The 22,643-nt window shown below is 43.8% G+C and overlaps 1 pseudogene; it reads right to left on the reverse strand.

Moving 5' to 3' along the window:
- Nucleotides 1-20,907: 20,907 nt before the first annotated feature.
- Nucleotides 20,908-21,901, reverse strand: LOC121437696 (annotated as a pseudogene).
- Nucleotides 21,902-22,643: the final 742 nt, after the last annotated feature.

A 22,643-nucleotide genomic window follows, 5' to 3' on the forward strand; every position in this document is an offset into this window, starting at 1 on the left:
CCAGCTGTGCAGCAGGGGCGGGCCATCCTCAGGAATGACATTTAAACTCCCACCATCTGCAAGTCAGTTCTTTGAGGAAGATGCTAGATTCACGTCTCTTTCCAACAACAGATGTAGTTTTTAAACGACTGACTGGGGACAGTCCCTTATTCCCTTACTGAGTTTATTTCCTCTGTGATATCCCCACAGCTCCCAGAAATGTCACAGGCCTGGACTTCCTCTAGCATCCTGATTTAATCCCTTCCTGTTGTTGGAGTCATTGCCAAGACTGGCCTTAGCCCTTTGCTCTGGTGTCGGATGAAAGGGGCGTGAAGGCTCACAGCTGTGGACCACGGATAGTCAGTGCACGAAGTCATGGATGTGAAGGAACTCCTTAGTGCGCTGGCCAGCACAGCTTCTCTGGGCACTCCCCCTTCTTGTCAAAACCTGACAAGACTCTCAGAGGGCATGCAGAAGTTGCTACAGGATGCACACAGTATCGATTCTGCATGGTCTGGAGCTGATCAAAGCATGCTTGATGTGACATTTAGTCACCAAAACAAAGGTTTTCCCTTTGATAGCGGGATTTGAACCCAGGGCTTATTGATTGCCGGGTGAACGCTATGCTACCAATCTGCATCCCCAGCTGTGTTTTGAGTTTCTGTTTGAGACAAAGTCTCACTAACTTGCCTAAGCTGTAGTTGAACTCGTGAAGTAGCCCAGGCAGGCCTCGAACTCGTTATCTTTCTGTCTCAGCTTTCTGGGAGCATAGGTCCGTGGCTAGTCCAATTACTCTCTAAATATAGTGAGGGAGCAGGATCACAGTACCATGCAAGAGGCTTTGCAGTATGTGATTACAGTAATTTATTGATTCGTTTGTTAAGCCACTGCTAAGATTTATATAGGCTTTGCCTGCAGCTGGTGCTGGAAGTCTTTCTAGCAAGTGAGGAAATGCGATAGCTATCGAGATGCATACACACAGCGTTCCCCTTCATGTACCCTCCCTTTGACACTTTGAAACTGTTGGCTTGAAGCTCCAGCGGTAGTTGCTTGTTTTTGCTTTGGCTACCTGATTGCGTTATTTGTTTTCTCCTTCCTGTTTAATTTGATGTTGCTGCTATGTAAGACAGGCTCAGATGTTGGGAGAGAGGTGGAAAGAGAAATGTTTGGTGTAAGACATTTGTGTGCGTATCTGAGCTGCAGCTTTAACGAGATGGACTCCCGGTCTGCAAAGAGAATGAGAAGGGAGACAGACGGGATTTACAAACTGCCTGGATAATTACAGAATTAACTGTCACTGGGATTCCAGTTCATGGTTTTGTTTTTTTTTATAATTAAAATTATCTCATCGCCAGGTTAAAACTTTATATCTTAGGTGCCACCCAGAAGCACATTTTTGTGATTGAGCTGAAACACGAGGTTTACAAAGGAAGTAGTAAAGTACAGGTGCAATAAATACAGAGGGACAAACTCAAGGTGGTTGATTAACATGTAAAGATTATTGAAATGTGCAGTAAAATATAGGGTAATCTAGTTTATTGGTAGATTTAAAACACCAGGTATTTTAAGATAAATAAAACCCCACTTTGATTAGTGTGTGCCCTAAAGCAATAGAATATATAATCTTGAAAACATATTGGAGCCCCTTCGAGGTACAATGGCTTTAGTAGAGATTTTTCATTCGAAATTAGAGTTTACTCACAGCCGGAGAGAACGTCAGATGTTTATTCTGTTAGGCTGTGTCTTAGTTAGGGTTCTATTGCGGTGAAGAGACACCATGATCACAGAACCCCTTATAAAGGAAAACGTTTAATTGCAGCTGGCTTACAGTTCAGAGGTTTAGTTCAAATCATCACGGTGGGAAGCATGGTGGCATGCAGGCAGACAGTGCTGGAGAGGTAGCTGAGAGTTCTGCATTTGGATCTGCAGGCAGCAGAAAGAGAAAAATGAGCCATTAGGCTTGGCTTAAGTTAATGAAACCTCAAAGCCCACTTTCCAGTGACACACTTCCTCCAACAAGGCCACATCTCCTGATAGTGCCACTCCCTATGGACCTGTGGGGGCTGATTTTATTCAAACCTCCACAGGCTGTGTATCTAACTAGAAGCACAATTATAGAACACATTTCCATGTTCTATGTGTTATTCCTCATACATAAACTCTATCCTTTTATTGATAACTATTATTTGTTAAGGGTCTCTCTCATGTCTGATCTCACAAGCTCATTTAATTCCCAGGAAAACCATTTGGGCATTATTATACGTATTTTACGAATTAAATTCTATGGTCACAGTCATCGTTCCTATTTTCTTTCTTAAAGATTCATTTATTAATCACATATACAGTATTCTGTCTGCATGTATGCTGCAGGCCATAAAGGGCACCAGATCTCATTACAGGTAGATGGTTGTGAGCCACAGTGTGGTTGCTGGGAATTGAACTCAGGACCTCTGGAAGAGCAGTCAGTGTTCTTAACCTCTGAGTCATCTTGCCATTGTTACTATTTTCTAAGGAGGAAGAGTCTTACATGTACTGGGAATCTTGGTTAAGTAGAGGAGAGAAATGTCCGAGAAGCAAGCTTTATTCCTCAAAGGATAGCCACTGTCAAGATTTGGAAGAAGACACTCCCGTGCTCCAGGCACAGTTCATGTGGGAATCATTTATTTGAAATGAGACAGTTATGTCTATATGTTCAAAGTCTTACTAGAAAAAAGGTTGGATTTTAAATCACACCCATCAGTTGCTTTGCTAAGGCCATAAATTAAAAGGAAAGAAAAACGTGAACAGCTCTAAAATCCAGGGAGCACTTCTGGCTGGGACAGCCTGTTCCACATCGTTCCTTATTGAGTTGGGTCATCATTTGTTTTTTTCCTGAGCTCTCTCAACATTGACCTTTCTGGATATCTGTTGAGAAGAATGGTTTAGCTGTATATGTCATAAGGCTCCCTTCATTTTTCCTCAGTTCCGGCGAAGTCAGTCTGCAATATAGCATAGTTAGGAGAGAAAGGAATGAGCTGTCTGGGAGAGCAGGTTAGAGGCAACTTACCTATTAGTGCTGTCTTCAGCTATGTTCTTGTCCAGTAGGCAAGCCCTCTGCCTCAGTTCTTGGGGATTCATGTGCTACCCTTATGGACTGCATCTTGTGAAGGCTCTTGGGGCATCTAACCCCTGCCAGACTCCATCTTTCATGACGCAAACTGAGGACAGACTTGGGGGATGGCTGGATTTACTCCCTTTCATTCTAGTGCAAACTCAAGATATTTCAAGAGCACAAAGTTTAACAGAACATATGATACAGAGTTACTTGAAATATGGTATTTAATTCCACCCAGAACTGTATTTGGCAACATAACACAGAGTTTTAAAATAATATTTTAACACAGAGATGTAAATGTTCTTGTTAATGTCATCTTTCCTTAGTCCTCCAGTTGACTCATTGTTAAACGAAGAGCCTTAATTATATTCTGTTTCTCATTAGCAGCAGCTGTGTAGAAGGGGGCTTTCATTCTCAGAGTTCCAAGTGCTGCTTTGATGAGAGGCCTTGCAGACCTGGGTGTGGGTGGGGGGCAGAAACTGGTCCCACAAGGCAGTGGGATAATGCATTTGCTCATCTATTTTTTTTTAATTTTTTTTTTGTTATTTTGAGACAAGGTTCCTTGGTGTAACTCTGGCTGTGCTGGAACTACCTCAGGGAAACACACGCAGCTTCTCAAGAAAACAAGCACTGAGGTCAAAACATCTGTCCCTTCAAGTCGCCAACTTGCTCCCAGATAGGATACCCAAAGCGTCCTTGAGGCTTCTGGTGCCAGCCTCTCTCTCCAAAGCTGAGCCCCTCAATCCAGCATGCATTATTTTGGTCCTTTCCTTTATACTGTCTAAAGAAAGAATTTGGGGAGAGAAAATGTAGACCAATTTGCTAGGAAGAAAAGAAGGGCAAGGTGTGAAAGTTAAAGGGGAGAAAAGCCAAGGAAAAAAAATACACGATAAGTAAGTGCACCACTAGCGGCGGGAGAGGGAATTGCAGCTCAACAGCCAGTTAAAGGATCTTGGCTACTTGTAAATTTCAGGGTCTATTAGTGACGTTCTCAAACTGGCAGAAGAAAAGGCTTCACTTTGTTTAGATAATTCAACATCCTCAAGGATGATGGCCTGCTTAGAGTGAGTGGGAAGAAGTTGTTTAAAAAGTGACAGGGGTGGTGTTTATCATAACTGCCTTAATGGCTCATTTAGTCTTCACAAGTTAGTTTTCAAGGTAGGTATTATGTGAGGTGTGTTACTTTTGTTTATGTTGAATTTGTTTAATTTATTTATCTTTAATTATGTAACAATGTGTTGCATTTGTTTCACCTTGCCTGTCTGAGGCACCTGGTTGGCCTAATAAAAAGCTGACTGACAAATAGATAGGCAGGAGAGGGATAGGCAGGGCTGGTGGGAAGATTGAATAAGTAGGAGAAATCTAGGCTCAAGAGAAGAACAAAGAGAACAAGAAAGACAGGGAAACATGTGGTCTAGAAGCCAGGCTGCTTCCTCTAGCATGAACTTAATTGGTTTTAATAATAAAAACAAAGAGTCAGATATAAGGGGGTGAAAACTGAAAGATCGGAGAAATAAAGCAGTCAGCCACTAAAGTTCTTACCTCTACGAAATCCTCAGATCAAAAGGGTCTGAGGTCCTGTCTCCACTTGCCTAATCTGATACTCCTCTCTCAGTCCAGCCATATCCCTTCCCATCTCCACCTCCCTAGGGCTGGGATTAAAGGTGTAAGCTCTGTTTTTCTTTTAGACTGGTTAAATCTCACGTAGCCCAGTGCAGCCTTGAACTCCTGCTCTTCCTGCTTCTACCTCCTGAGAGCTGGGATTAAAAGTGTGTGCCACCACTGCCTGGCCTCTATGGTTAACTAGTGGCTAGCTCTACCCTCTAATCTCCAGGCAAGCTTTATTTTTCAGAACACAAACAAAATATCATATAACAGCCATCAGGCAGCCAAACACTGAAGGAAGCTGGAAAGTAAGATACACAGAGGGAAGGAAAGGTAAAAGGCCTCAAAACGTAGATGAAGAGAAATAGAACAATTTAAGTTATAAGAGCTAGCAAGAAACAATAGAAGGCCGAGCATTCATAACTAATAATAAATCTGCACATCGTACTCTGAGAGCTGGTTGATGACCCAAAAGAAAGCCTGCTACAGTCCACACGTAGCTTAGGAGAAAGGGTGGGGTGGGCACAATGGTTGTGCCATTGTGTATAATATGTATGGCCCTTTGTTTACTTTTCCAGGCCCTCACCTTAATATCCAGAATTTCTGATAAGCAAGAGTAGAACAAGATTAAATAAACTCTTATACTTACGTATGTGTGTACGTGAGTGTATGTACATGTGTGTGCCTGTGTGTGTGTCCCACAGCAATAAGGCTGCAGAGTTCATTTTAGGTGTGGGCAAGCTTTGCCTGAGGAAGCTGTATTGTCCAATTGTGTCCTTTTCTTAACTATAGGGAGGCAGGCAAGACAGGAGGTGATGGAGGTGGGTCTTGTGCGGGCTACGAGGAGGGAAGGAAGTTTCAGGGTAGGGGTGTCTCAGGAGTGGGAGTGGACTGGGCTCAAGGTCAGTGCCTGAGGAAAGGAGGAATTGGGAAGAAAAGACAGAAAGTCAGGCCTTCCCTGATCTTCATTTAGCCAGTTTCAGAACTTCTGGAAGGGGCAAAGAGAATGAATTGCTCAGAGATTTTTAAAACAACAAACAAGGGGGTTAGTGTTCCTGCTTTCTTTTAGAAAAAAATATTGTAGATGTGTGTGCACATGCTCTTCTCAGAGAAGCCATCAACTCTGGCATTTGTAATAGAAGTGCACGGTTCATTCCTTCACTTTGCTTGTCCATGCCCCAACTCAAACATGTTGTGTTATGGAAGACAGATCTGGCTTATGAAACATTTATTATTTTTCTCCTTCCTTCCTCCCTCCCTCCCTCCCTCCCTCCCTCCCTCCCTTCCAATGTCTCACAGCACATACCGGGCACTTTAGCTGAGATTTTATTTCTCATGTTACAAATAAGGCAGTGGCCTCCAGGAGACTAAGTGGCTGCCTAGGGGTGATCAGTCAGCTGTCACAAATTAGGTCTCAATTCTCTGCTGTTGCTCTGGCCAGTGTGTGCTCCTGGGCATTCAAGCAGCACACCCTTCCCATGCTTTCATGGTGAGTGACCTATTTCTGCCTAGGCTCACCACAAAGAGGCCCTTAACTGACATACCTCAGTCTTAAGAGGAGTTAATGCCGTCTCCTCCCAAGAGATGAATATAATGGGTGAAATTATTATCTATTGTACCTACTTCTAAAAAATAATCATCTCTGAGGTGAGCACCTCCAACTATACCCAGGAGGGTGTACAATGGACCCAATAATCTCCAGGGTTTGGCAGTTTCTCTCTGTAGCTCTGGAAGCCCAGACAATATACCCGATAGACACCACATAGATATGGAATTCCAGACAATATACCCGATAGATACCACATAGATACGGAATCCCAGACAATACACCCCGTAGACACCACATAGGTACGGAATCCCAGACAATACACCCCATAGACACCACATAGATACAGAATTCCAGACAATACACCTGATAGACACTACATAGATACGGAATCCCAGACAATACACCCGATGACAGACACCACATACATACAGAATTCCAGACAATATACCTGATAGATACCACATAGATACGGAATCCCAGACAATACACCCCGTAGACACCACATAGATACGGAATCCCAGACAATACACCCCGTAGACACCACATAGACACGGAATCCCAGACAATACACCCCGTAGACACCACATAGACACGGAATCCCAGACAATACACCCCATAGACACCACATAGATACGGAATCCCAGACAATACACCCCATAGACACCACATAGATACGGAATCCCAGACAATACACCCCATAGACACCACATAGATACGGAATCCCAGACAATACACCCCATAGACACCACATAGATACGGAAGCTGTGTTAGTTCAGGCAGCCCATGTTTTCTCCATTACATCTTCTTTTTTTTTTATAGCTACCTTTTTTTTTAAAAATATTTATTTATTATTTATTATGTATACAATATTCTGTGTGTATGCCTGCAGGCCAGAAGAGGGCACCAGACCCCATTACAGATGGTTGTGAGCCACCATGTGGTTGCTGGGAATTGAACTCAGGACCTTTGGAAGAGCAGGCAATGCTCTTAACCTCTGAGCCATCTCTCCAGCCCCCCCCATTACATCTTCTACAAAGTGTATGAAGCACAGGGAAACATCTTAGTGACTCAGGACATAAGCCAGATTAATTGTAATTTATTTGAAGGGAGAAAAAATGGAGGGAGGAATTGTATGCCATCAATAGAAGTGAGTGAGGAAAAGAATCAGCAACAGTCCTCATGTTAGATGAACAGACCTTGGATGAAGGATAGAAGTTAATGTAGGGAATTACTGTTTAGGAAGCTACCCAGAGGCTAATATATAAACGGGAAAATTCTGGAAATACAGTGCCAGTTAACTCAGGTCTCTATATGATGCCCTCTAGGACTGGCTAAATGTAAATTGATTTCCCTTTTGCTAAAATAGGCAGTGTGCTAGGCTTGAAATGAAAGACCTTTGCTTTGTACCTCTGCCATGGCCTTTGCAGCATGACCATGCAAGCTGCTTGTCGTAGCTCCTGTGCCTTTAGCTGTGAGAGTTGTGGGGTCTTGGCATTTGCGGTGATTGGATATTCTGCAGTGAAAGTCGTTGATCGCCAGCACTTAGTTTCATTGTCTACATCTTCACACGACTCAGTTTATTTCTGAGGTATTTTCTTGTTGTAAAAACCAAAGTAATTAGTTACTCAGTATCAAACATAGAAAAATACTGAACAAATGTTTTGGGCCTAGTGGTGCACGTCTTTAATCCCAGCACTTGAGAGGCGGAGATAGGCAGATCTGTGAGTTCAAGGCCAGCCTGGTCTACATATCAAGTTCTAGGTCAGCCAGGGCCAATTTTGAGAACCTGTGGGGAGGTAGGGAGGATCTGGGAATCGTTGGGGGAGGAGAAATTATAATCAGAATACATTATAAGTTTTCAATAAAGCATACTAGATAAATCCTATTGGTTTGTAGGGTCCCCATCTTACTGCTCATTTGTCAGTTCACCCAACAGAGGAGTAGAATCCGATGGAGAAGCATTGATTTCACTGATCTTAGAGGAAGAAATGATAGACGTTAGTGGCAGCAAATGAGAAATGGAGAATGAAAATTAGCACTGCTATGATTTGCGTTTGACCAAAGCAGGGACGAGAGATGTGCTCACTAGACAAACAGAGAACCTGACATTTGGGGGAGCTGAAGGCTCTTAGCAGCCTTCCTAAAAGGGTCAAATCAAGCCAACTGATGGGTTCTTTGGTTTTCTTCCAGTTTTAAAATGTGTATAGAAACTCAAAGATCAGTTTGCTTCAGTGGGAGCAGATGGGTGCACCTTTGTCACATGCAATGACGAATCAGGACAGGGAAAGAGAGTGATGAATCTCATCTTTGCTATATTTGGTTGAGACTCTCTTAGGCGGTGTCAGAAGGAAGGAAGAGTGTCTGAGGAGGGCTGTGCAAGCTCACACATGGGGTGTCCCCTGCTCTCCCCCATTTGTTTAAGCTAACTTAGGGAGCTTATGAGAGGTGGTTCTCTAGGCTGCTGATGACGTGGTTTCCATGCAGGGAACACAGAGCCTGATCATTACAGATCTGTACTTTCCCCGTGTTGAACACATGAATTATTGTTAGAGGTGGATTTCCACATTTTCCTTTTGCCCTTTTATAGATCGTTAAATGTATTTTCAAATTAAAATTCTTAGAGGCCTTTCCAAGCTGGAGTTGTTTACAGAGCGAAGCCTCAGCCCGGGGATCTGTAACTTACTGATGGTTTTGTGTAAAACCCAGAATTTCTGCATAAGACAGGTGTCGGCTTGGTGAATGTTTCACCGCTTCATTAAGCACCCACCTTTCCTTTCAAGGTGTTTCCCACCATGCGTGGCACAGAGACACGGAAGTCGTCATCTCTTTTGGATTAAGTTAGTGCTGAGCTAGGAAGCAGAGCTCCCAGATGACGGCGAAACTGTTGACTTTGGGACTGTTAGCTATAAAGTGGTCTTTACACTAACCCTCTGTGACTACACGGAAAGTGCAGGGTTGGCACCAGGCCAACGGGGTGTTTGGCTTCATGGTCCGTACTTCTCAAAAGTTCACTTTGGTTTTTCTTTTGCCTTTTATTTGGTGTTGGGACATGTGGAAAGCTGTGTTCAGAGGAGACATCCAAAAGCTTTTCTGTTCCAGGGCAAAACACAAACACACACCCTGGTCATTTCTGTCTTTTCATAAAATTGCTTTCCTTGCTGCTCTTGGATCTCACTGCAGGAATGGGTTCTCTCTTCCATGTAAGGCCTCACTTTAGTCGGGGAATGAACAGTCGAGAAGATCTCTTGCCCTGGTCACTAAGCATCCAAATATAAGCACTTATTGGGGCCATACTAATTCAAGACACTATACACACTTTCCTTTAATTTTAGATAATCTCAGGTTAGCAATATAATTTAACATGATATAAATGCCATATACATCACTGCTTTGTTGTTTCAGGAATGATGAGAAGAAAAAAATGCCATGTTCAGTATGGACACTGCATATACCATATTTTTTATATAAATGAGGGTGGTTAAACCTGTGAATGCAGAGCCTGCAGATTTGAAGGGCTTACTGTACTTTATTGACTTTTATGACAATGGTCCCTAACCTATGAGCAGTGAACTCTGATTTTTCAGATTAACTCAATTATAATTGCTCATAGGTTACTATTAAAAACTGAAGCTGTATGTAGAACTCTGTTGGTTTTTGAGATCAGATATTATTGGGTTACCAAGGCTGGCCTTATGAACTCAAGCAATCCTACTTAGTCTCGCAAACTTCTGATAATGTGGCCTTGTGCCCCTACATACAGTGCAGTGTTTGTTTTGATGAGCAAAAGACAAAAGTATTTGAAAACACTGCTGGATTCAGGAGTATTCTGATCTCTTGGTTTTTGTATCCCACGCCCCCGGGGAATGATACCCTCTTGATTACTGTCATGATGGAGGTTAACACGCCTGATTCCATCCTAAGGGGTACAAGCAACATCACAACTGTGAAAAGCCCAGACATTCTTCAAGACTAATTAGAAGTCTGAGTAAGATTGCCTTCAGACAAGCTTTGACAGTAGCCTTGCTGGCCTGTCTGTTGTTGATGTCCACTGGAATGAGAAAGAGTCTTTCTGGACACATGGAGGACAATATAATCTGACACCATGGGCGCTGACCTTGACTTTGATTTAGTTTAAGACTGCATCAAGACCTGGAGGTATTTTAAACTGCTTTCGGGTCAGTAAAGAGCTATCCAGCTGTTGTGAAAGGGTTTGTGTTGATGTTGTTTGCCCTTGTTTTTCCTGTGTTTGTGTAAGTGCATTTAATTTTAGCTGGAAAATTTTTATCAGTTCTTGCTTCCTCTGTCGCTCAATTTCTCTCCTTAAGTCTTCCTCCCGCCCTCCCTCCCTCCCTCTCTCCCTCCCTTCCTCCCTCCTTCCCCTCCCTCTCCCTCCCTCTCTCCCTGCTTCCCTTTCTCCTCTCTCCCTCTCTCTCCCGCTCTCTCCCTCCCCCTCTCCCTTCCTCCCTCCCTCTCCCTCCCTCTTCCTCCCTCTTTCCCTTCCTCCCTTCTCTCTCCCTTTCTCCCCCTCTCTCTCCCTCTTCCTCCCTCTTTCCCTTTCTCTCTTCACCTCCTTCCTCCCTCCTTCCCCCTCCCTCCCTCCCTCCCTCCCTCCCTCCCTCTCTCCCTCCCTCCCCTATCTCTCCCTCTCTCTCTCCCTTCCTCTCTCTCTCCCTCCCCTCTCTCTCTCCCTCCCCCCCTCTTTCTGTGTGTGGATAAGCTGATGTGTTGTGTGTGCGCATACAGGTGCTTGTGCATGTGTGTGTAAGTGGAGGCAGGAGGACGTCTAGTGTCTTTTCAGCTACTCTTTCACTCTCCACTTTATTTTTAAAGTCAGAGTCTCTCTGCCTGAACTTGGAGCTCACCAGTTTGGCCAGACTGGCTGGCAGTGAGCTCCAGAGATCCACCCGTCTCTGCGTTCTGGCACTGAGGTTGGAGACGCATGCCAGCGTGCCTGGATTTCACATGGGTGCTGAGGGTTCAAACTCAAGGCCTTGTAGTAGGGTGCAGCAGACGTCCCAGCTCCTTCTCATTTCTTAATCTATGAAAAGGGGGAGATTTACATTTCTTCTAATTCTTAGAAACAATCTATACAGTTAGATAGTTACTACTTTACAGGAGCCAAGAGGGGTGCAGCCACTTTCTGAAACCATCCCTAGTGACAGACTAGAATGTATTCTTTACTCAGAAGACTATTCTATCAGCAAGGTTAAATAAATACCATGGGGACACATAAGAAAATGTCAGACTCCTCTAAGATTCCTCCTACTCTTCCTCAGACCTCTGCATTAGAATTTCTGCAGGATGCTATGAAGACAGAATGCATTTGGGAAATGCCAGATTCACATCCACCCCATGACTGGTAGGGTTATGACCTAGGTACCACCTAGAAAGCATTAGTCTCTTCTCCAGGGGTCAGTGGTGGAAGGAGCCTGGGAAAGGGTACTTTAATCACATAAAATGTGTATTTCCTGAATACTTACTTGCATGTTAGCACTCTGGAGAAGGAAAGATGGAAGAGAAGGAGTGTCCTGGCCTTTTCTGTTTTTGGAGGGCGGCAGTCAATTGCAAAGACAATGATGACAAAGCAGACTTAACAACCGGGAGACCGCAGCAGACATGACCAGGTGATCTGGCGAGTGTTCATTTTTATACTCCAAGCATTCCATCCCATAGAGTTGGAAAAGCTGAATACACGACTGCATGGTTTCCTGTTAAGGAACATATCCATAAGAGTAGTCTTGTTGATGGGATAGAGGAGGAAAAGGCAGTGTGGGAGAGTTTTACCTTTCTTCATGATGGTGAGGGAAGGAAGGAGCTGGAAATGTAGTTCAGAGGTGAATTCCAGTTGCGTTGGATCCCTAGCGCCCTAAGAAAATGCAAGGAAAGTCATCACTAATGCTGGTTATTTCCTTTCTTTTTGTTTCCAATAGGAAATTGTTATCTCAGGAGGATAGCCTTTTTCGCAATCACGAGAGAACAAGCATGTAAAGAAAGGTTAAGCCCCTTATAGAGATGCTGTATTTATACCGGCCGAACCAGTGCCAATGATGAACTACTACTGTAATATTTGAAAGTTAAATCTTAATTTGCAGCCAGTGTAACTTTGGACTTGCCATTACTGAATGGTTGTATGCATTCTCAGAAGACATAAAGCTTAGAGAGGCATTGTGGCAGGCGAGAAGGACTATGTCCTATTTAAGGGCATAGACTTGAGAGTCAGAGTTTTGATGCTTATGAACTGTGAGACCTTGGACAAACGATATAACTTTTTAGAACTGCAGTTTCTGCATTTGAGAAAGATACATGTGGGGGTAAGGGGTGCATCAGTTTTAGTGATGCAAGGATTAAATGAGTCTAAAAAGTATTTACTATAGTGCTTATCACGTGAGAAATGCTTGACCGGCTCCTATGATAAGCATCCCATTTGAGATTTTAGAAAACACATATGGGGAACACACATCTGTATCTGTATCATCTGTATCATATGTATATGTGCATGTACATGTATCTGTGGATGCATATGTATATGATGTATATATGACAAACCTCAGTACCTGCTACATAACAGACGCCAGGAGGAATTGTTCCGATGAAATGATACAGCATCTAATCAACAAGACTCTCTAAGCAGAGGCCAAGGCTTAGTATGGTTCAGAACGCAGGTCAAGAGTACCTCTTTGTAGTGGATTCCACCCACATCTTGTTTTCAGGGCTGCTTTTATTCCCCAGGTGATAGGCTTGTTGGTAGCTGAAAGCCCTCAGGTGGATTTTTATTTGAGAACTGTTTTCAGCCAAAGAAAAACATCTTACTCAAGGTTACATGCCCTTTCCTGAGGACAGCATACACCCAGTGCTAGTGAGCACAGGTTATAAAGAGGACAGCATACACCCAGTGCTAGTGAGCACAGGTTATAAAGAGGACAGCATACATCCAGTGCTAGTGAGCACAGGTTATAAAGAGGACAGCATACATCCAGTGCTAGTGAGCACAGGTTATAAAGAGGACAGCATACATCCAGTGCTAGTGAGCACAGGTTATAAAGAGGACAGCATACATCCAGTGCTAGTGAGCACAGGTTATAAAGAGGACAGCATACACCCAGTGCTAGTGAGCACAGGTTATAAAGAGGACAGCATACATCCAGTGCTAGTGAGCACAGGTTATAAAGAGGACAGCATACATCCAGTGCTAGTGAGCACAGGTTATAAAGAGGACAGCATACATCCAGTGCTAGTGAGCACAGGTTATAAAGACAGATTGCTACTGTATCTCGAGAGATCTATAAAGGACCATGACAGCTCCAGAAATCTGGAAGTTTCCACTTAGGATTTTGATAGGACTGTTATCAATTGCTCTGAGCCTAGTCCTCTTCTTTTCTCTTTCTCAGAGATGTTGATTCTGAAAGCGCTCTCCAGTGGTATTTTGGTAGGCAGATATACCACAAAGAAAGCCAGAAACTGTTTGGTCCTATCTGTGCACAGACGTGACCAGCAATAACAGAAGATAAACGCAACCTAGACCATTCTGGGTGAATCCCTGGCTTATGTGTATGTGACTTACGGGGCATTACTTCCATCTAAGATGAATTTGTTTATTAATGATTCACTCCACCAAATATTTATAAACTGCCCACTTGGATCTAGCTCTGTGCCAGGCTGTGCCCTCCTGAACCTGTGGACTACTTGAGAAGATAAACATTAATTAAATGAGTATATATGCCTTTTAAGACACAATCACAACAGGTCTATAAAGGAAAGATTCATGAGAAATTGAGTCTCAATGGAAGGGGCAGGAAAATATTCTTTCTAAGAACTGAGGGATGACTAGATTGAACTTGTTCAAGAGTGAGGGAAGACCATTTCTGCCAAGAGACACTTTCTTTACTGGTTCTGTGGAAGGAAGGAGTTGGTGAGAACTGATAGGGGATGTGTGACCACAGTTAAAAACTGGGGAGAACTGTGTGAGGAAGGCCCGAGGCCTCCTTCTGATACTTTGTCCTGCATAGAAGTAACTTGGTTTGCTGAGGGACTCACTGTGCACCCCCCCCATTTTTTTAGCCTTTAGTCTTTCATCTACTTTGGAAGGGACCCTGAGTGACATCTATAGTTGATAGGTAAAACCCAGCATCTTCTATTTCTCTTGGGGAAGGCACTATCTGAAGTGATCCTGAATCTTTTGGTCTTTCAGGGGAAGAGGTCCTGACCACAGGGAGGTCATCTTTGTCTAGGTCAGCACTCCATTTCCTGGGGGAAAAGCAATCTGCTTAATACTGGGCTCAGAAGCACACAGTGAAAAGAAAAGGTAGAATTTGGAGAGAAAATGCTGTTTGGATGACAGAAGACTAAAGCTGGATTCCTCCAACCTGCTCTGAGCACAAATGAGATTATGGTCTCCATTGTCTGACTCCTTCCTCCTATTTCTCTGTTGGCCAAAACCTGGGTGAGAGAAAGGATGTTGTTTATGGAGTCCTCAGAGAACCTTATTGATTATTATGGCCTGAAGCACGACTAACAAAAACTCAGATAGAGAGATTGAAGATCTGAAAAGCAAAACAGTTACTGGATGCTACCTCGACCTCAGTCTGTAATGGTGATCCTGCCTCTCATCTCAGAATGAGACTGTGTGTTGAGAGCTGTCTCCCCCGTCTTATATTCCTCTCTAGGGCTGGGATTAAAGGCGTGCACCACTGGAATTAAAGGCATGCACTGCCCGATTTCTAAGGCAACTTGTGTGGCTACTGGGATTAAAGGTGTGTGCTGCCATAACCTGGTCTGTAAGGCTGACCAGTGGGACTGTTTTACTCTCAGATCGTCAGGCAGTCTTTATTTATTAAAATACAATTGAAATGCCACTACAAGGGCCAAGTCATTTAGATCCTTTTGGTCTTCATCAGAAAGTTTAGATTTCATCCTGTAAGCAACCAAGTGTTTGAATGGTTTACAAGAGGGGACATTTGATCTGATGAGCATTTTGAAACATCTTTCTTGCCCTGTGAAGAATAAGAAGGGAGATATTTACCCCAGGAGGATCTTTCCCTCTGTCTTTGCACTACAAACAGATCTCAGGTCTTGGCTTCAGGAGGTCGGAAGCTGCCACAGGATCTGGTTCCATAGGGGGAAATATCAGAAGTATCTCTGCCTCCAGCCTTAGCTGATGGCAGCAGCTTGGCTTCTCACCCTAGCCCTCTGGTCTCCCTCTGTGGGATGCTGACATTGCACTCAGGGATTACTTTTAACAGTGAGCAGTGACCTGCTATTTTAGGTTAGTGATGTTGAAAAAAAGAGAAAAGGTTATACTCAATAAGAAAAATACAGTGTGGTTGTCAGAGGATAGCCTGGCCACAGTTATTCTCATTTCTGTGTGGTATCTTTCTCTGAGTTGTTTGGGCCCGGAGAAAAGAGGGGAAAAGGCAGCAGTTTGGCTATGTCCTGTGAGGAGGAAGCAGGAAAGAGTGGCCGGTTTTGACAAGGGCCTCTTGGGAAGGACCCATCCCAAATAAGGAGACAGGGAGGGCTCACTGGAGCAGTGTAAGTGGAAAAAGGAGCCAGCAAATTTAGCATGGTGAAGAATGGGTGGAGGGTCCTGGGCCCACAAGAGAACACAGAGGGAGGCAAGACGAAGTCAGTCTGCCAGGGGGAGATGATCAAGAGCTGCAATGCAACGGGAACCTGAGCGGGGAGAAGCCAGTCTGGGAGGCCTTCAAGCCTAAGTAGGGATTCTTCAGGCTGGCAGGAGAAAGAAGCCACCCCAGACCTCAAAAAAGGATCACTTAAGGACATAGAAATAGGGATGGGCGTGATCTGGGTCAGACACATTCTTTAGAAAAATAAAAAGCTAACTAAACCATACTCTCCAGTTCTTGTTAGATCCCCTCATTTCATGTTTTCTTTCCCATGTGTCTGTTTTTTTTCCCACTGAAAATAAGGACCAGATAACTTTATTTACTGCTCATGCTATGAAAAACCTTCAGTGTTGGAACAGGTTTGGCAGAATACAAACAGAACGGTCTCCCTGATATTTATTTCTGCAGCCTGTTTATTTTGTGGGTATTTAAAGAAGCACAGGGCACTAGCAGAGAGATGAATTCATGCTCAGAAGTTGGGCGAAGCAGTAGGATGCTTGGGGAGCTGCACTGACTCAACCTGGACAAAAGTGGGAACACAGATCACAGAGAGAAATCTAGAAGGGCAACTTCTAAATATGTCAGATCAGAAACCAAACATTTTTGTTTCAACGTGTGCCACGGAAGGTCCTTGTTTTCTCTCCCGTACACTCTCAGCAGTGGCTAAAGTGGTAATGATTACAGATAAATACCAGTTAAGACTGATTTTCCATCATACCCTCTCCACTGCATAGCCTGCTTGTCTCAGTTGCCCCGAGTAACCCAGCATCCCTGCCCACTCCATGTCACTCCCCTTTTATTTTATAACTCTATCTCTGACTTGCTCAGCCTTTCAAACCTCTCTACTCTGCCTTTTGACTCCCTTGAAAACCCCTCAGAATACTGACTTCTTTTCTTTTTTTTTTTTTTTTTTTTGGTTTTTCGAGACAGGGTTTCTCTGCGGCTCTAGAGCCTGTCCTGGAACTAGCTCTGTAGACCAGGCTGGTCTCGAACTCACAGAGATCCGCCTGCCTCTGCCTCCCGAGTGCTGGGATTAAAGGCGTGCGCCACCAATGCCCGGCTCCTGACTTCTTTTCTGAACATTTTCTTCAGCCTTTTGCATCCCACTCAAATGGTGTGGGCCTTTTGTCTCTCCTACCTTTTTCCTGTCTTGAGCATAGAGGCAGGTGAAGTCTTCCTCTTGCTTCTCCACGGTGCCTTCCAGGCCTCCGTTCTTCCCATTTCTCTAGTGTTCTTGTACCAACAGGGCTCTCCCATACCCTACTCCTTTTGCCTCATCTACCTTCCTTCTCCATATGTACTTCTTTATTGATGATTTTAGCACCTACACCTAAGTATTTTTTTTTTTACCACCTCTCATCATTTTCTGTATTTTGAATAGCCACACAGATGATTGAGCTAACACTTGGCATCACCCAGAGCATCCTTTTACTCCATGGATGCACAACAGACTTTGTACCACCTGTTCGTTCTCTAGCTTAGAGTTGCCAGTTCAATTGCATGCTTTCTCAGCACCATCTCCTAGAATCGTCCCATCCCCTCTGGGAACCCAACTCCAATGACTCTTTGACTCCTCTCCGAGCTCCAGCCTGCATTATTCCTCTCACTTTATTCTTCTTCTGTATGCAGCTAAGACTCCATGGACTGCTCTGTGCGTTTTGCTTCATTCCAGGGGACCCCCTTGCTCACTCTCTTCTTTGAGGTTGGTAGAGCCCCAACCAGCTAAATCCAACCTGAAGTGGCTCTCAGTCACGCCTGGGAACTTCTTCACTCACCGTGGCCTTTCACTCTCCAGCTTCCTAGAGAAAAAGCTCAGTCCTGTTTTCTCAGCTCTCAGGCCACCAGGGCTTGGTTCCTGCCATTTAGAGCCTCCCTCCTCACTTCACGGAGAAAATGAAAGCAGCTTAAAGAACTCTAATGGGCTTCTCTAACATGTCTGGCACCCACCCCTTGTGGCACACCTCTCTGCAGCTTAAACAGAAGCTCTTGCTCCTACCTACGGCTGACTTTCCATCTGTGCACGGGGTCACTCACTCACGGAGTTTCTTCCTGTAGTCTACTTTGTTTTCTCCCACATTACTTATATTCTCTTATGCTTTAGTGACATTTAAGTGCCTTTCTATGCTTTTTGATATTTAACCTTACACCTTGCTCAGGCCGATTTTGCTCTTACCTTTACGGGCAAGCTTCTAATAGCTATCTCTGCTGTTTCTCTGCTCCTTACTTTGTGTCCTCTGTTTAACACACTTCCATCAGCCTTTGCTCCTCATTACTCTACCTAAACTCTGTGGCTACATCATCTACTAGGAAACCTGGGTTCTTATTTCAGCTTTTTGGTGGCATTCATTCCCTTAGTCCTTTCTTAAGGAACCTTCCCTTTAGCACACTGAATGCAGCTCTGATCTGTCTTCCTTCTGACCTCTCTGCTCATTGGCTCCTAGTTTCACTAACTAGACTCTTTCTCCTGGATCTCTAGCAATTGGACCAGACTTGGGCTCTTCCTGAACCTCATGTCTTCTTTAGTTGTATACTCATTTCCTATGTTTCTTTTTATTCAATTCATTGCTTTTAAGACCATCTAGACCTCTAGATTCTGGAACCTGTTGACTTTACACTTCACTAGGGCACTATGACTCCAGGAACCAACAACCAACTAACTAACTAACTTTCTCCCCCCTTTCTTCCTTTTCTTTCTTTCTTTCTTTCTTTCTTTCTTTCTTTCTTCCCTTTCTTTCTTTCTCTCTCTCTCTCTTTCTTTCTTTCTTTCTTCCTTTTCTTTCTTTCTCTCTCTTTCTCTTTCTCTTTCTTTCTTTCTTTCTTTCTTCTCTTCCCCCTCCCTTTCTTTATTCTCTCTCTTTTCTTTCTCTCTCTGAAAAATCAATCAATATTTATTTAAGTGACAGTTTCATACATGTATGTAATGAAGTTTAGCATTTTCATCTCCATACCCTCTTCCATCCCTCTCCAGCTGAAAGACTTCTTCAACAAGTTCCTCTCCTAATGTGGTGGTTTTGTTTGTGTTTGTGAACTGCTGCGTCTAACCTAGGATGCTTTCATGACCATGTGTGAGAGGCTATTGAAGCATAGGCAACTTTTCACTGGCTACATTACTGAAGAAAATCACTCCATCTTCTACCAACCATTAACTAATGTTGTCCTTCAGGGAGGAATGGGGCCACATGAGCCCTTCCTGGATCCTTATTGAATAAATATTGCCTGTCTCATGTTAATAATTTTTTATATTTAACACTTTTGATGGATGGCTCTATTTCTTCTATTGTATGTTCAACACCTGAGATTCTCTCCTCCATGTTTTGCATTCTGTTGGTGATATTTGCTTCTGTAGTTCCCATTACTTACCCAGATTTTCTGTTTTCAGAATTCTCTCAGTTTGTGTTTTCTTCATTGCTTCTATTTTAATTTTCAGGTTTGCTTTTTCATTGGCTTTCTTGGCATTCTTTAATGGATATATTGATTTTCTTCAGTTTTTTTTGTTTGTCTTTTCTTCAATTTTGTTAAGGGATTTGCCCCCCATTTCCTCTATAAGGACCTCTGTCTTTTTCATAAAGTTAATTTTAAGTTTTTTTTTTTTTGTGCTTCATCTTGCTTGGAATATTCAGGTCTTGCTGCCATAGGATCACAGGGCTCTGGGGTTGTCATATTGCCTTCCTGTTATTGATTGTCTTCTTATATTGATGCTTATATAATTGTCTTTGAGATGATAGGTCTAGGTGTTGATTTCTGAGTTTGTGTTTGTTGGATGGGTGTTTTGTTCCTTGGTTTCTGTTTCCTCTTTGGTCTTCTGGTCTGTGTGGCTTGGATTTCTGGCAGCTGGCTTGACCTCTGATCCAGTAAGGAGTCTCTGTCCAAGTTGGGGGCTGAAGTTCTGCTGGCTAGCTTGATCTTAGATGCAATAGGGGTGTTTTATTCTTCTGACTGAGTGGTGGAAGTCTGCTGGCATTAAAAAAGGTCTATTTTCAATAAAAGGAAAAAAGTAAAATGAAAATGGGCTGCAAGAAGTTATGACAGGAGTTCTAATTTGATTCCAGTTGAGTTGTGTCTGTGAGTTATTTCATTTCTGATATATTATAACAACATTGGGAGCCTGGAGAAGCTGGGGCAGATTACTTAAACTGACTAGACAATCTTCTGAAATTCCTGAGTTGAGTACCTTGCTGATTTTTTTATCTCTGCAGTTTCAGATTTATTTAAGAATACTGAAAATACAAGCATAATCACAATTTTTATAAACACGCATCAATTTTGAAATGGTTGTCAAATGTTATACTTTGCAACTAGAAAGATGTGATTCTTGTCCCTGAGTTTCTTTTTTGTTTTAAAACTTTATGGAAGTGTTTATTTTAAAGTCTAGTACCAGAGAACAGGATAGACGAACATGACAGGTACTACTCACAAGGGACAATGTCCCCACTGGTCACCCTATGTTTTGGCAATGAATTCAGTAAAAAAACACAAGAACATTCTAGAAGGGCTTAAAAGTCACATTCTGAATTAAACAGAAAATGTTCAAAGCTAAACAGTAAAATGGAAGCTTTCATTGGCTGCACAATCCTACCAAGTGTGGCTAATGGCCATCTCAACAGCACTTAGTCTCAAATCCAACAATTCATCATGGAACTACACAGCTAAGATGCTCGCCCACCGTGCAATGCTGGAGTTTAGTGAAGATCACCCCCGAGGGCGGAGAAGCAATGAAGGTGAGAGGTGGGCCTGAGAAGCCCTAGGACGGAGCGCACGCGCTGGCTGCTGATGCCACTGTTTCCATGCTGAAGGCCTAGCAAGGCTTGCTTCCGGGAGGAAAAGGAATCTATCTGGCTGACAGCTGCCCTGAAAAGGTCATCAGACACACGGCTAGTTACCAGGTAACAGCCTAAAGCTCTTGAGTAATGATCAAACCAAAACCCTGACACCTGCCCACTGAAACCTTTTATGTTTCTGTCAATGCTTTGTTCATAACTTATTATGGCCTGGACTTACGCCAACTGGTATTTAAGCCAATTAGGAACAAAGACAAATTGCACTCTCTTTAGGTCTAGTTGGTGGAGAATAACATTTCCTGTAGTGACCGTATCATACAATCTTTAACAAAAACTCATAGGTGGCATTGATTATTCCCCAGGAGATGAGAGAGCGATGGTAATTGAGATGGGCGCCTCTGAAGAGATTGATCAGCTTCCTGTCCCGCTCGAGCCAGATTGTCTTGAAAACCATGGGGAAAGACTGGAACGGCCCGCCAATCTGAGGCTGGATCCGAGCCTTCACAACATTAATTGGGAAGCTCAGGAAGCCCAGCATAGCACCCAGCACACCTCCACAGATAAAGTCGTTGACCAAATGCTCACTATTCATGGTGGCAGTAGGCAGATGCTCTTTAATGGGCCCTCGAAGGCCAAAAAAAAGGATATTGCTGAATCCATTTCGGAAAAGGATAGGCACAAAGCCTCGGTAATACTCTGCAATTCCGTGGCATCTCAGGGCCCGGGAGGCCTGGTAAGTGTTTGTGAACTTATCGTGATGCTTGTGGTCCTGAAGCAAAGTCTGAACCCTTTCAAATGGAGTGAGAATGGCTTCTGTTGTCCCGGCAAGCAGCGCCGCCACACTTCTGGTGGCAAACTCGGGAGCACCGCTCACGTGCTTGCGGAGCAGGCGTGACAGGTCCTCGTACAGACCAAACATAAGCGCCAGCGTGGTTGTCTTCTGCATCAGCGGGGGGGGGGGGGGGGGGGGGAGGGGAGAGGATCCCACGATACAAGTTTCGAAACCCATCCCTCCTCAGCTGGAGTATTGCATCCCGGGTTTTGAGGCCGTACAGCTGCTGCCGAAAGAGGATCTTCTGAACGGGGTACCTGATGGCCACGTTGTTGAACGCTGCGCAGCAGCCACAGAAGTAATGCTTTATCTCACCCACGTCTGCAATGTGAGGAGACAGATCCTGGTTTGAAGAGGTCAACATTGGGGGCCTCTTATCATGCGCTTCTGAGTCCATCACGGTGGTTACGGTCTTTCTTCTCTGGGGAAACGTTTTAACCTATGACATCGACCGAGCCTGGCACTGATGACGACATCTTTCTGGTAACCTTCCCAACGTCCTCCATTGTTAACCTTATCTCTTCTGGAGTCAATACTGACAGCTGCATTTCCCACGGCTGCGGGCGCCCGCCCGCAGGACGGCCGGCGAGCCTGTCCCTGAGTTTCTATACCCTGATAGTGAAAAGGGCCTTTGGGCAGAACACATCTAGATGCCAAATTTTCAGCACAAAGAAAAATTATTTTCTTGGAAAGGACAAGTGGGGTGGCTACCTTTGAACCTGGCAACAACGGTGATGGGTGTCTCTCTTCAGGATGGTTTCTAAGGAGAAAGAGGAAGTCTGTGATGGTGTCTAGGGTTAGTTGATAAGTCCTGTTTTGACATGTTACCTAGGGTAGCCAAGTAATGGATTTTGATTGTTGAACCTTGATGTTTGATACCTGGACCTTGGAGTTTTAGTTAGACATAAGAAAATGACCAAATAAGAGAATAGACCTTGGTGGCTAGCTTTAGGAAAGCAGTCTAACGGTTTAGCAAGGGAGAAGGAAGCAGGATGGGAAGGACCTGCCCATACCAGGTTTGCCATCCTGGGCCTACTAGAGCCCTTCAGTATGTTCAGTGAATTTAACCAGCACTAATATCCAAGTAAAATATCCCCAGTAATTATTCATTTCAATAGGTTCCTTTGTTAAGATTAATAAGTAGACTGTGTCTTTCTGTTTGTCTATGAGCTTTGGTAGACTG

Source organism: Microtus oregoni, unplaced genomic scaffold (assembly GCF_018167655.1).
Source record: "Microtus oregoni isolate MIOR12 unplaced genomic scaffold, Mior012 000053F_ref0000044, whole genome shotgun sequence".
NCBI classification, from domain to species: domain Eukaryota; kingdom Metazoa; phylum Chordata; class Mammalia; order Rodentia; family Cricetidae; genus Microtus; species Microtus oregoni.